The following is a 13,820-nucleotide window of genomic DNA, read 5'->3' as shown; positions in this document are numbered from 1 at the left end:
TGAGTGGAATTAACTACCCCTGATGTCAAATTGCCGCCGAAATCGATAATAATATCTTTACAAAAGAGGATATTCTTCTCTCTCGGAACGGCCCCTGAAAAATGGAAAATTTAGTCGAAATTGATTCATTACTTGACACTTTATAGGACGGGCCTGCTATTGATCGGAGCCTGTCATGTCCTATCTGCCTTAATCGAAGTTGAAGTCCAGTGTCGATGGTGGGTATTTTTCATAATTCCAGGAGACCAGACAGATACAAAAACACACACACGGACTCCGTTCCCCACCACCCTCTGCAGTCTCCCCGGGTGGAAAGGGGGGGCGAGATCTTCCTGAACCCCCCCCACCCCAAACAGATCGCCCTGGAGAAGGAAAGATCTTTCTTGAAACACACAAACCATCCCCTGCACACTCGCAAATCAGGGAACTTCAGCACAATAACCCAGATCCAAAATGAATCGTGTGTGTGTGTGTGTGTGTTGCTTCTCACACACACATCCAACCTTCTCCACCGCCCAGTTCAGCTGTTGTGCGCTCGCGTGTGTTTGTGTGTGTGTGTGTGTGTGTGTGTGTGTGAGAGAGAGAGAGAGAGAGAGAGAGAGAGAGAGAGAGAGGGCTCTTTTTGTTTATTAAGGCTGTTTGTGGCTTGGTAAAGAAAACCTATGAATCAGTCAGCATTTTCTCTCTATCTCTCTCTCTCTCTCTCTCTCTCTCTGTGTGTGTGTGTGTGTGTGTGTGTGTAAACCCTAACTGCGTGTGTGTAGCTACACAACACACACCAACAGGGGTAGAACTTACGCAGTCTTCCCTATCCACCTGCCCTCAAAACATTTTCAGCCTGGCTCCCTCCTACGCACACACACACACACTCGCGATCTTCCATTCACACTTCCTTTGCCCCCGCGCATATTTCTTGCCTCCCGTACTGCCCCCGTCTCTTACACATGCGCGCGCGCGCGCAGTTTCCCTCACACAATACTTTCTCAGCTGCGCCCCGGTCGCGACCCTTCTGCCCTTTCCTCTGTCAGGCGCCACAGCTTGGGCTTCTTGCACGCTCAGCGCGGCTCTTCGAGAGGCCTTTTCCCCTCACTCCACCAGCCCGGCTGGCTTCAGTATCTTCCCCCAACACGCTCCTTTCCCCTCAGGACGCCTTCTTCACTCTCTTTCCTATTTACACACGCGCATATTTCCTCCCTCTCACTCGCACCCATATATGGGTGCGCCTCTGGCACACTTCTAACACACTCCTCTCAAAGGGACGTTCCTCCCTGGCACACACACACACACACTCCCTCTGATCGGGGTTTTCCCCTCATACATAACCTCTCTAGCAGTTCCCGCCCTCTCTCTCTTACACACTCACACATGTCCTCTGATGCGCGTGCGCGCAAACACACACAGACACGTGCCCTGTCACCGACGAATTTTCCTCACATGGCGTCCTCTCTTAATACTACCACACCATAGCTGTCAACTTTTCCCTTTTCTTGCGAGGAATCCTATTCGGAATAAGGGCATTTTCCTTAAAAGGGGGGGGAAACGTTGACAGCTATGTACCACACACGCCTCTTAAATAAAACAGTCCCTATGCTTTCTCCACAAAACTCTCTCACACTAGCGCGGCTGGCGCTCGCGCATCCGTTCGTGTTTCTCTCACACGGCGGCGTGCCCTCAGACGTTAACGCACGCCTCTCTCTCTCTCACACACACACACACACACGAACATTGCTCCACAGCCACGTCCCTTTCTCTGGCGCGGACCCTTTTCCCGCGCAATTTCCCTCTCACGCGCGCCACCCCCTCCTCCCTCCCTCGCGCGCTCTCCCTCTCCCTCGCGCGCAGACTCGCTTTCCCGCGCTCGCGCCTGCCCACGCGCTCTGAGGGCTTAACTAGACTTTAATTGGACTTTCCTCGACTTTCTTTTCCCGCCACCTCCTTCCTTCCTTCCTTCCTTTCCTTCTATGGTCCCCTCACGGCTCCTTCCTCACCCAAAGACTCGAGCCTTCTGTCTATGGGACTGTTACTCTTTTGTTTCTCCTCCACCCTCTCTATCCCCTGCAAAGGATTTTCTTCTTCTTCTTCTTCTTCTTCTTCTTCTTCTTCTTCTTCTTCTTCTTCTTCTTCTTCTTCTTCTTCTTCTTCTTCTTCTCCTCCTCCTCCTCCTCCTCCTCCCCACCCCCCCCTCTCTCACACACATTTGACGCTTGCTTTGCTATCTTGGGAAGCTTTTGCACATAAATTTCCCCTCAGCCTTCCTCCCTTAGATTCCCACCAATTTAGCCAAGCCCAGGTCTTTAAAAAAAGGAAAGGAGGTGTGTGTGTGTGTGTGTGTGTGTTTGTGTGTGTGTATATATATATATATATATATATATATATATATAGGCGCACAGCGCGAGAGAAAATACCTTGGGTGCAGTTGGCAGTTTCTCCAGCACCCTCTGGAGTGGGAAAGCGGTCGATATTTAATTGTTATTGCAAGCAGGGAGTGCAAAAAAAAAGAGAAGGGGGGAAAAAAGGAGAGAGAGAACCTACTACTCTGGACTATTTGTATTGTGAGAGTGTGTATTGCTGCTTGTTGGTGCTGAGGTGGGACGTGTGCCACAAGGTGCGCGCGTGTACACACACACACACACACACAGCCTCACCGAGGGAACCTTCCCAGTTTAAAAGAGGGAGGTTAAATACAGTGGCGTAGCGTGGGGGCTGCAGGGGGGCCGGCCCCACCGGGCGCAACATCTGGGGGTTAGGGTTAGGGGCGCAAATCCACAGGTTAGGGGGCGCAAATCCACGGGTTAGGGGGTGCAAATTACTTGCCTTGCCCCGGGTGCTGACAACCCACGCTACGCCACTGGTTAAATATATTGGGTCTTGGTGTCCAAGAGACACTTGGAAAGAGCTTCCTGCACATACGCCGTGGAGGCAAGCAGAGGGACTGGGCCAAATTCTCCATCCTGACTTCTGCAGCAGCGCTGCCCCAGAGGTCAATCCCACTGAGCTCCATGGGGCTTTTGCTCCCTGGTTAAAGTGGGCCTAGGTTTGCAGACACGTGCTCCATTTCCTGAAGAAGTCATCCCTATTGAACCCAGTGGGACTTACTTCCGAGTAAACAGGCATGGGATTGGGCTCTTAAAGGAGAGGGGGGGGGAGGCTTCATTTCTTAAAGAAAAGAAAGAAAAAGACACAGAGAGTGTGGGGTTGAAACCTGACTCAAAGCCAAAGCCAGGAAGGCCTGCTTCTTAAGGAACAAGCTGTGGTCTCAGGGTGGGGGAGGAGGCACTCTGCACATGCTCAGGAGCACTTTTATGCAGCATCGCTTCAGGAAAGCTTAGGTATTAAATACAGATGTCAGGCTTCAGCTCTGCTACCATTTGGGAACTTTCTGTCTCCAAGGTCTTTGGTGAATCGGTGTCACTGACAGTGCTGTGTTTAAATATTGTGTGTGTGTGTGTGTGTGAAAGAGAGAGAGAGAGAGGCTTGTGCCATTTCTTGATGGAAACAGAGGACCCCACAACCACCCCCCAGCTGCCCAATTCTGGGGGGGGTGTGGGGAAGTGCCGAGGCCTGGGGGGGGGACGACTAAAACGCCTACAAAAGGCTACACAAATCTGCCTGTGTCTCAAGTGGGACTTTTCTAACACAACTCCCCTCTGGAGGAAGGGGCGCATGCTCAGGTCCCTAAAGCCATCCATCAAAATTTGAGGGAAAAGGAGGAGAGGGAGAGGGGGGTCAGAATTGGAAAAGGGGGGGGGGCTTGATACACACACACACGCACACACACAAATCCCATTTTCTGCAAACAGGTTGGTGGCTCCCAGCCCCTCTCTCTGTCTAAATGAAATCAGTCATTTTCATCAAGTGCCCGGCCAAATATTATCCACAGTCCATTCAGAAGGATCGAATCTTATTTAGAGTCGCGATTCGACATCTGTTTTCAAATTTGATCAGCTATGAACTTTATTTTCCGAGTTTGAGGAAAATTATATTCCATCGATCCGAAGCACTGGCGTAGCCTACATATATTTTCCCCCTCGCTTCTGCCTCGGCTCTCTCTCTCCCTCCCCTGCTATCGACGGGGAAAGACGCGTTTGTAAGAGACACACCAGCAGCACCACCACCAGCAGCAGCACCAACAGCAGCAGCAACACACCACCAGCGAGACACTTCGCAGTTTCCCCGATCGCACAGCCACCTTCCCTCTCGCCCGCCTGCTCCCTTCTTTCCTTCCCTCGGCCACCCTCCATTTCTCCTTTCCTCCTTCCTCCCTTCTCCCGACACACCTCGCCACTTTCTGATTCATCCCTTGGCTTCCTCTGCCTCTCAGTCACACACATAGAGGCTTCACCTCCTCCTGTCTCTCCAATTCCTTCTCTTCATCCCACATCCCACGCTCTCTTTCTCTCTCGCTCTCTCTTTCCCCTCTTTTCTTTTCCTTGTCTCGTCTCTCCTTCCCTTCTTCCAAAAGGCGATCTTCTTCCCTTTCCTCTTCTCTCTCTCTCTCTCTCTCCTTCCTTCCTTCCTTCCTTCCTTCCTTCCTTCCTTCCTTCCTTCCTCCCTCTACTTTTGTCTCTTCCCCCCAACCCCCCTCCAAAACTCTTGATTCACCCTCTCCAGAAAAAGCTAACTATTCTGATTTCATTTTCAAGAAGCAAACCTCCCCCCACCCCGGGCAAAAAATAATAATACCCCAAACCCCTCACCACCTCAATTCCCCGGCGCGCCCCCTCCCAGCCAAGCCAACCTCCCAAAGAACTTCAACTTGGAGACTGCCTGAATGGTGACGGGAGAGAACAGTGAGTAACAAATTCTTGGGAAAGTTTCTTGGGAAAGTGGTCTGAGGAGAGCGGGGGAAGTTAAGCCATTGCGGGTGGAAGTTAAGCCATGGGGAGTTGGGAGGGGGGGGCTCTGATATGGCAGGGAGTTATGGTCCCACTTCTAAAAGTGGAGGAAATGAGGTCTGTGATATCTGTCCATCTATCCATCTCTCCTTCTTCCCTTCCTTTCTTCTTTCTTTCCTTCCTTCCCTACATACACACCCTCCACCCAATCATTCCTCTCCCAACTCGTTTTTCCTTCTCACACCCTTTCGTGCTCCGACCCTCCCCTCCTTCTTGCTTCTTCTCTCATCCCTTCTTCCTCTCTCTCTCTCTCTCTCTCTCTCTCTCTCTCTCTCTCCTTTCCTCTCCCCTCCCATCTCTCTCTCTCTCTCTCCCTGTCCTTTCCCATTCTCCTCTCGCTCACTCACCCTCCCCCTTTCCCCTCTCCACCCTCCCCTCCTCGCTCCCCAGCTAACTGGAAGCCGGTTTCCGTTTAGATTAAGGCAGGGAACCTAATTCCAGGGCAGGGGATCGAAATTTCTGGCAACAAAGGGAAATAGCGTATTGATCAGAGGCTCCGGAGATTAAGAGACAAGTGTGTGTATCCATCAGCGCTAAACTGCCTCCCTGCGCCTGAGAGCCGGCCGGGCTGCGGACGCGCCTGGCATGGCAAACACGCGCCCCTCTGGGAGGGCAGGAGCGGGAGCCTCGGGGCAGCTGGGCCGACCGGGGTGGGGTGGGGGGTTGGCGGAGGATGGGGGAGAAGGGCTGGCCGAACCTCCCTCTCCCCCACCCCGGGGGAAATGGAAGAGGGCAGGAGATCAGGGAGGAAGACCCCCAAAGGGAATCTTTGGAAAGAGGAGCCCGTGCAGCCCGTGCAATGTAGTGGTTAAGAGACTGAGCTGTGAGCCGCCCAGGTCCCCCACTGCAATTCCACCTCAGCCTCGAAGTCAATGAATGGCCTTAGGCAAACCGTTCTTGCTGAAACTCAGCCCCCCAACACATCCCTCTCACACACCAAAATTCTGCAGATTGGGTGATAATAACAGGGAACTGCGTTCCCCAGGCGTTGGAAACCAGCAAGTCCCAGGTGCAAATTTCTCTACTGCCGTGTGAGCACTAAGTGGCCAGGGGTAAGTCGCTCAGTCTTAGCCTCCACCCCCGCCATCCAAGGTAATAAACACTGAACTACCTTACAGGGCCGTTGTGAAGATCACTGAGGTAAGGTATGCGAAACACTTTAAGCGCCCTAACGGGGCAATCGTATTCCAGGAGAAATCCCTATTGAATTCAGTGGGATTTACTCCCAGGTAAGTGCGTCAGCATAAGTTTGCAGCCTAAGGCTGCAATCGTGTGCTTACACTTCTTTGGGAGCAAGTCCCTTTGAGTGTAGAGGCGCTTCCTTCTGAGTAAACATGCAGAGACTTGCGCTGCAAGCGCCCTGTATAAATGCTAAGTAGTATTTGGGGGTGTGTGTGTCCTGGAATTTGGAACTCGGAGTTCCAAGAGCGAAACAATACTTTTGCTCAAGATTATTGGTAGTAGTAGTAGTAGTACAGTAGTAGTAGTAATCGTCGCCTTATGTAAAAGGTGGAACAGTAGAACTCCATCCTTTGGAGCAGAGGCTGCATCTGAATATCTCAGGAGTGAAAGCTCTTCCTCTGCCTTCCCCATGGACCCAAGAGTGTGGCTGTGAGGCATAGGCCCGCGAAACTCCATCTATGCATATTATTGGGCTGTGCGCGGGGTGAAACCAGAGGCGTATGGAACTGGAGGGAGTTCAGGGACCCGGACATTTGGGGAAGTGGTGCCCCGGAAATGCAGAGAGGAGCAGCTGGGCTGGTGGAAGAGGGGGATCACTGAGATCACACCGAAGTTTCTGGGGTCATCATGACCCCACTTGCCTTTCAGCCACTAGTTCCTTAAGCCTGACCTGACCTATAAATTGCCAAGTCTGGCTGCCGCCAACACCGCAAATCATGGGTGGCTCACCTTCAGCTGTGATTATTTTTTCCCCTACCAATAATGTCATGAAGTTGGCTGGCAGGATGGTATGAGAAGGAGGCGGCCACCTGAGGTTCAGGAGAAATGCTTCTTCACCTTTCACATTACGGAGCGTGTGTGATGTGGCTTCCACAAATACTATCCACCCTCATCCCCATCACGCAAGCGATCGTTGGCTGGATGTGGAGGACTTGAGTTTAACTTGGCAAAACTTCCTCCATCTCCAGCTTGCGCGTTAAGCAAATACGCATCAGAAGAAAAGGAGTTCAGTAGGTTAGGGGTCTTGAACCCGGGACCTCTCGTTTTAGAAATTGAACACTGGCTGAGGAGAAGCGAATTTCCAGTGCTTGGCGGGGGTGGTGGTGCTTGAGTCAAGCGCTGGGGGGGGGGGAGACCCCGAACTTAGTTCTCCCCCACCAATGGAGCTGACCCTTCTTGAAATGTGCGCTTGCGTGTGAGTGTGTAACGGGAAATATCTCTTAGGGAAGGTTAGATGTAGCGAGATATGTGGCACAGTTTCTGAATAGCAATAGCAGAAAATCTACATCGCGCAATATGGGACAGTGAGCGAGAGGTCTCCGTCCCAAAGGGCTTACAATCTAGGGCTACAAATTCTAAAGCACACTAGCTTGAAATCAGCAGGGTTTTACTTCCGAGTAAATACAAAATAGCATTCCTCTGCTCGGTGGCTCACACGTACACGTGTGCACCCCTCAAAGTGTGGATATCTGCACCCTCTTCTTACACGGCCAGATCCATCCGCCAGTTAAACCGAATGGAATGGATTTGGCGCCGGACAATCCTCGCTGAAATGACGGGAACCAAACTGTCTCGACTTCTTAGCGGCGTGGTGAGTGGATCACCAGATCGCAGAATGCTGAGGTAGTGAAATACTTCGTGGTTTTAGACACGAAGAGAGGATTTTGCGAATCAGCTTAGACTCCCACCTCTCTATCTGTCTCTCCTTTCACACAGGCACACCCCCCCCCCCTGTGAATTAATTCTATGCAAGGCCCCCACCCTCAATTCCGGGCTAAAGCTATAATTGTTGTCTTAAGTTTTGCTACCTTCCACCGAATGTGAGTTAATCATTCCACTAGTCCTCACGCGTTTTGCCATCAGGTTCCATGCCTATTCTAACCGAGAGGGGAGAAGGAGAGGAGACCTAGAACCAGTGTTCAATGCCACTCCTGTAAACGCTGGTGGGCAGACGGTAATTCAGGGTTTTTTTTTCATTGCCTTTGATACAACCTAGCTCCTTTTAAAAACCCCGGGGAAAGGTCTGTAAGCCATTCTTTATGCAGACTATACATGCAGTATACCCAAAGTGCTTAAATTATCTCGGGGGGTGGGGGGAAAGAAAGCTGTATTATTAATTGGTGGGCTTGTCAGGAAGATAACTATCTCCTTGTCCACACGTTACAGTTAGCGTTGCCCTAGAAAGGCTAGCGTGTCAGACTGGCTTCAGTGCAGATTGGTTTTTGGAAGAGAGCGGTGCCGAGGCTCCAGGACGCCTGGAAGCCAAACTCTTTGACCCTCTAATAATGTTAAGGCATCAAAGGAACCCAAAGAAGCCTTATCCTTGGCTGGCTGGTCACCCATCAATTTTGGAATAATCATCCCTGGGAGACTCAACAAAGCCAGAGCCTTCATAGAAGTGCAGCAGAATACAGTGAGTGGCAGTAGGCTGGCCCACTTCAGACAACAGGTGGTGTGGTGGGTTTCAAAAAAAAAATTGAAGGTGGGGGGGGGGAGGGAGGCATACCTCAGTCCAGCACAAGACAGAAAGGTCATAGCCTCAGCCTCTTTGTCTGTGCAAGTGCCTGAATAATTTTTTTAAGCATTTATTTATGTTTCCTTTTTTTTACCTGCTTTTCAGCTACCCCCACAAGGTTCCCAGAGCAGCTTACACAGAGCAGTAACATGACAGGATTTGCCTTCAGGCTTAAGTCTAAATGTAGGGGAGCAGCCAGAGGGGGGTGTACCGTCCCCCCACCCCACCCCACTCCCATCCACCTATGCATTCTTGAAGCGGTATAGCCCTCTCTCTTCCACACCTCAGGACCATGCCACCTTATTCTTCTGCTGCTGCAGGTGCAGACACAACCCTGCCTGTCCTAAAAAAGCGGTCTAATACATTTTGGTATTTAAAATGGCCGTTGAAGTGGCCATGGCTAGGGAAGGGTAACTGTTACCCACTAACTAACTGTTACCCACTAACTAATCCAGAATGCGCCAGCTAGACTGGTGACTGGGGGCAGCCGCCGAGACCATATAACACTGGTCCTGAAAGACCTACATTGGCTCCCAGTACATTTCCGAGCACAATTCAAAGTGTTGGTGTTGACCTTTAATGCCCTAAATGGTCTTGGCCCAGTATATCTGAAGGAGCATCTCCACCCCCATTTTTCTGCCCGGACGCTGAGGTGCAGCGCCGAGGGCCTTCTGTGGTTCCCTCACTGCGAGAAGCAAAGCGACAGGGAACCAGACAGAGGGCCTTCTCAGTAGTGGCACCCGCCTTGTGGAACGCCCTCCCACCAGATGTCAAAGAGATAAACAACTACCTGGCATTTAAAAGACATCTGGAGGGAAGTTTTTAATATGTGACGTTTAAATGTATTTTTAATCTTTGTTGGAAGCCACCCAGAGTTGCTGGGGAAGCCCAGCCAGATGTACGGGGTACAAATAATAAATTATTATTATTATTATTATTATTACTTGCACCTTTCAGCTGTGTTGTATTAATTCATTGATGTGCAAGGCTTGATTGTGGTTAATTGTGAGGGAAAGGCTCTGAAGACATTGCATGTAGCATTTTCTTGCCTTTACTGAACTGCTTCCAGAGCTTAAGCCCAGCATTTGGGAATCAAGTTGAGCGCTGTCTCCTAGCTCAGCAATGGAGCCCTTGGGTGGCATTGAGCAGTACAACCTTCAGCCACAGTTTGCTCTCTGCAAAATGGGCATGATAGCAATTTTCCTTACAGAATACTTTGATGTAAATGTGTTATGGAATTCATGCCATCAGCGCTCTTTGAGATTCGGGGACAGGATGGACTTGAAACATATAGAAATGGTTCTGACTTCTGAACTCCCCTGAACCATGACAGGTGTCTATGTCTGGATCATATCAAGGGTTAGTCCTGCTCAGAGGAAAGCCTTTTGAAACAAAGGACAATGTGGGTGGGTCTACTCTGAGTAGGATGAATGTTAGCTACAACCCTCTTTTATCATGGAATTGTAGAGTTGGAAGGGACCGTGAGGGTCATCCCTGCACAGCAGAAATATTTTGCCCAATGTGGGGCTCGAACCCACGACCCTGGGCGTAAAGGTCTCACGTTTTGTAGGATGTCATTTCTGGGTTCATCTTGTTACACAATCCCACCTACTTTAAGAACAACAGAAAAAGGAGAGCCTGCTGGATGAAGCCAATGGTACATCTAGCTCAGCGTCCTGTGGCCAACCAGGTCCCCCCACCGTGGGAAACCATTTAGCAGGACCTGAGCACAAATCACTATCCCTCCTCCCCCTCCCCCAGTTTTCAGCAACAAGGCATCTTGTGGCATCTTAAATATTGACGCATTTATTTTTCATGGACTGTAGTCCGCATCATTAGATGTTCCTGTGCACATTTACTTCATAAATAAGTCACCTTTTGGGTCCAGTGCAATGGAGCGATGTGTGCATGGGAATATAGCCTTAAAAGGTAAAGGGACCCCTGACCATTAGGTCCAGTCGTGACCGACTCTGGGGTTGTGGCGCTCATCTCGCTTTATTGGCTGAGGGAGCCGGCATACAGCTTCTTTGTCATGTGGCCAGCATGACTAAGCCGCTTCTGGCGAACCAGAGCAGTGAACGGAAACGCTGTTTTACCTTCCCGCTGGAGTGGTACCTATTTATCTACTTGTACTTTGACGTGCTTTCGAACTGCTAGGTTGGCAGGAGCAGGGACCGAGCAACGGGAGCTCACCCCGTTGCGGGATTCGAACCGCTGACCTTCTGATCGGCAAGTCCTAGACTCTGTGGTTTAACCCACAGCGCCACCCGCGTCCCTTGAAAAGCCTTACTTTTAGGTAAATGTCCTCAGGGGCTGAGGGCATCATTTGTGAATATAAGCAAGAGCCCATCCCTCACCTACAGCGTTCATAATTTGGTTATCTTGGAGGTGTTGTAACCCTTCAATCTAAAAGTAAGGTTCATTCAGGTAAATTATTACATACTAAACAAGTGAGAGAATGAATGTGTTGGTGTTGTGAGCCACCTTGAGATCTACAGATGAAGGGCTGTATAAAAATCACATTAATTAATTTTCTAAACTAACACTGCTCCTCAACAGTTGGCGATTAGCAATGGGAAGCATGTGGAGTTTACATCCCACCAGCGGAAGTCTGAACTGTGCACTGACACAGATGTACCTTGACAGGTACACACTTATGCTTGGAAGCAACCATACAGAGACATTTAGTGTGGGGAAAATAAGAAAGCTTCATTTATTTTACAAAACACATGCTTGACAGTAAAAGAGTCCCTAGTTCTGTCTAACAAAGTTTGAGATGTCAGGGGCCTCGCTTGGTCTTTGATCTCAAGAGCCCCACAAGATGTTTCCTCTCTTTTGGTGGGATGAAGGGGGAAGGGAGGAGTAGGAAATGAGATCAGGATCTCTAAGAGGTATCAGAGGGAAGGTCAGGGCAAGTTAGGTCAGAAACCTGGGGGGTTCCCCCTCTCTACTATCTATCTTCCCTCCCATCCCCGCAAATGACCCCAGTCTTACTAAAAGCTGAGTTGAATCCCAACACTTCCAACAGAAACAGCTTTCAAAAATAGAACTGGACCCAAACTTATATGACAATGGTGTTTAAAAAAAATATAAAGATTCTGTGAATATTATTTTTCAGACTTGACAATTGGAGAATTTAAGCCTGTTTGCTGCTCACAAATAGAGTGGAGAATCTATGGAATCTGTGGATCGTGCTTTGATATACATGTACTGTAATTTAGTATTGTTGAAGGAAGCAGGGGCTTGCTCCCTTCCTCCTTCCAGCTCTTTCTTCTTTGGTCATTGCTTCCTTCATCAACTAGTATGAACTAGCGGTAGGGCTTCAATTCCATATTGAGCTGGAATTTTTCAGAAGATCATTTTCTTTTACACACACCCACACACCCACACACCCACACCCCAAGTACTACTGGTAGAGGAAATTAGCTCCACACCATTGATGAAATGCTCCCCCCCCCCAATTTGACTACTCACTAGCAAGGTGGAAAATTTTGGGAGGCAATTTGTTGCTCTGCCCTGAACAACTATTGACATGCCCACACTATAAATGCAAACTAGCTGCACACCTGTCCAGTTGGGAATTGTCTTCCCCTAACCCACATGCCTGTATCCTTATAGACTATTTAGTGATGGGATAATTGCTGAAGTCTCCAGAGAATCTGTCATGAAATTTCTGCTGCTACTGGTGGTGGTGGTCTTGGTAGTGCTGCTGTTGCTACACCTGTGGTGGTACTTTCAGTAAAATAAGCATAATCAGGGTGATTAGAAAAGTCCCTGGACTGGAGGAAGAATCAGGTGTCAGTAAAAGTTTGGGCAATGGAACATGAAGGAGGAACTGGGCCTGGAGGAAAGGTGTGAAGGAGAGAGAAATGGATTGAGTAATACAGTGGTACCTCAGGTTACATACGCTTTAGGTTACATACACTTCAGGTTACATCCGCTTCAGGTTACAGACTTCGCTAACCCAGAAATAGTGCTTCAGGTTAAGAACTTGGTTTCAGGATAAGAACAGAAATTGTGTTCCGGCGGCGCGGCAGCAGCAGGAGGCCCCATTAGCTAAAGTGGTGCTTCAGGTTAAGAACAGTTTCAGGTTAAGAACGGACCTCCGGAACAAATTAAGTACTTAACCCGAGGTACCACTGTATGAGCAAACGTTTGTACGTAGGAGGCTTCTCAGCTGATGCTCCCAAAGGAACGTTGGCCTTGAGAGAGGACGGGTGAGCGATGGTGGCATCATATAGGCAGTGGTGCCATGGTTAAAGGGCAGGGGTTGAATGCAGCAAGTTCCCTGCAGAGTGCCTATCTCCATTGCCCTAGTGCCACCCAATCAGCATGGAAGGGGAGCTGTCTGGCCACTGTACGCTCCAAAGCTACGCATTTAGGAAAGCTGAAAACACAAAGTGTTTCAGTTTCCAGAGAAGAGTGTGCAGGTTCTGTTACGTACGATGGAACTTCATGGTGGCGGGGGGCGGGGGGGGGCGGAGGAAACATCTTAAATCAGAAGAGGACATTGCAGCACTCCAAATCGTTTGCCCATGTATGTGCATGGAAAATAGGGAAACAAGCTGAGAGACAATACATGGAGATCTGCAATGCATCCCTTATTATTATTATTGTATAATTATAAGCTTACTGAATAATCTTAGAAGCGGTGTGGCTGCGAAGGGGCATGGCTGTGGCTTTCGTGAAGGGGCCGTGCGCTTCTGAATTTGCCACTACGTACACTATTGCATATAAGTATACTGGGGTGGAACTCCTGGCCTTGCGGGAAGCTCAGAAGGATGGATGATGTCCTTGAAGAAAGTAAGAAGCCTTGCTGTGGCCAAGGGTGGTAAAGTTAGAGGAGCAAAGGTCACGGGAAAGAGATACAATGGGGAAATAAGGACTGGAAAGGAGGAGGAAAGGATGGAGGGCTTTAAACATTAAGACTCGACATTGAAACGGCGACTTTGTGAGCTGTGTGACAGCAAACCTCCAGAAACCAAAGCGTGTTCAAGGATCCTCAAGTGAAAAACAGATCAAATTAAAGGAAGCATATTGATTTGAGAAAAATCAGGGCTCTTTTGGTCTATGATGTTGAGACGAAAATATGACCCTCAGCATCTAAGGTGTGGGAAAGCCTGCATACAAAGCAGTCTTATGCAATCTTTTGCTTAAAATACTTTAAATAAACAAAAAGCAAACAGTTTGAATAATATCTTGAAGTCCAAAATTCTTTGCAACCATCC

General features: G+C 49.3%; 1 protein-coding gene across 2 annotated transcripts in view; it reads left to right on the top strand.

Moving 5' to 3' along the window:
* ERFL (ETS repressor factor like) overlaps positions 1 to 13,820 on the top strand; it is a 157,141-nt gene that overhangs the window by 79,032 nt on the left and 64,289 nt on the right. The window contains exon 1 of one of the 2 annotated variants that reach the window (XM_082232699.1): positions 4,448 to 4,790. The exons of the other annotated variant lie outside the window; for it this stretch is intronic. The gene's annotated coding sequence lies outside the window, so the exon portion shown is untranslated. Of the gene's footprint in view, positions 1 to 4,447; positions 4,791 to 13,820 lie in introns of those variants that run through there. 2 annotated transcript variants of the gene reach the window in all.

This window comes from Podarcis vaucheri (genome assembly GCF_965113315.1).
Source record: "Podarcis vaucheri genome assembly, chromosome: 7".
In the NCBI taxonomy this organism is placed as follows: Eukaryota; Metazoa; Chordata; class Lepidosauria; order Squamata; family Lacertidae; genus Podarcis; species Podarcis vaucheri.
Note: the sequence above shows the minus strand (reverse complement) of the source record. Positions and strands in the feature narration are given on the sequence as shown.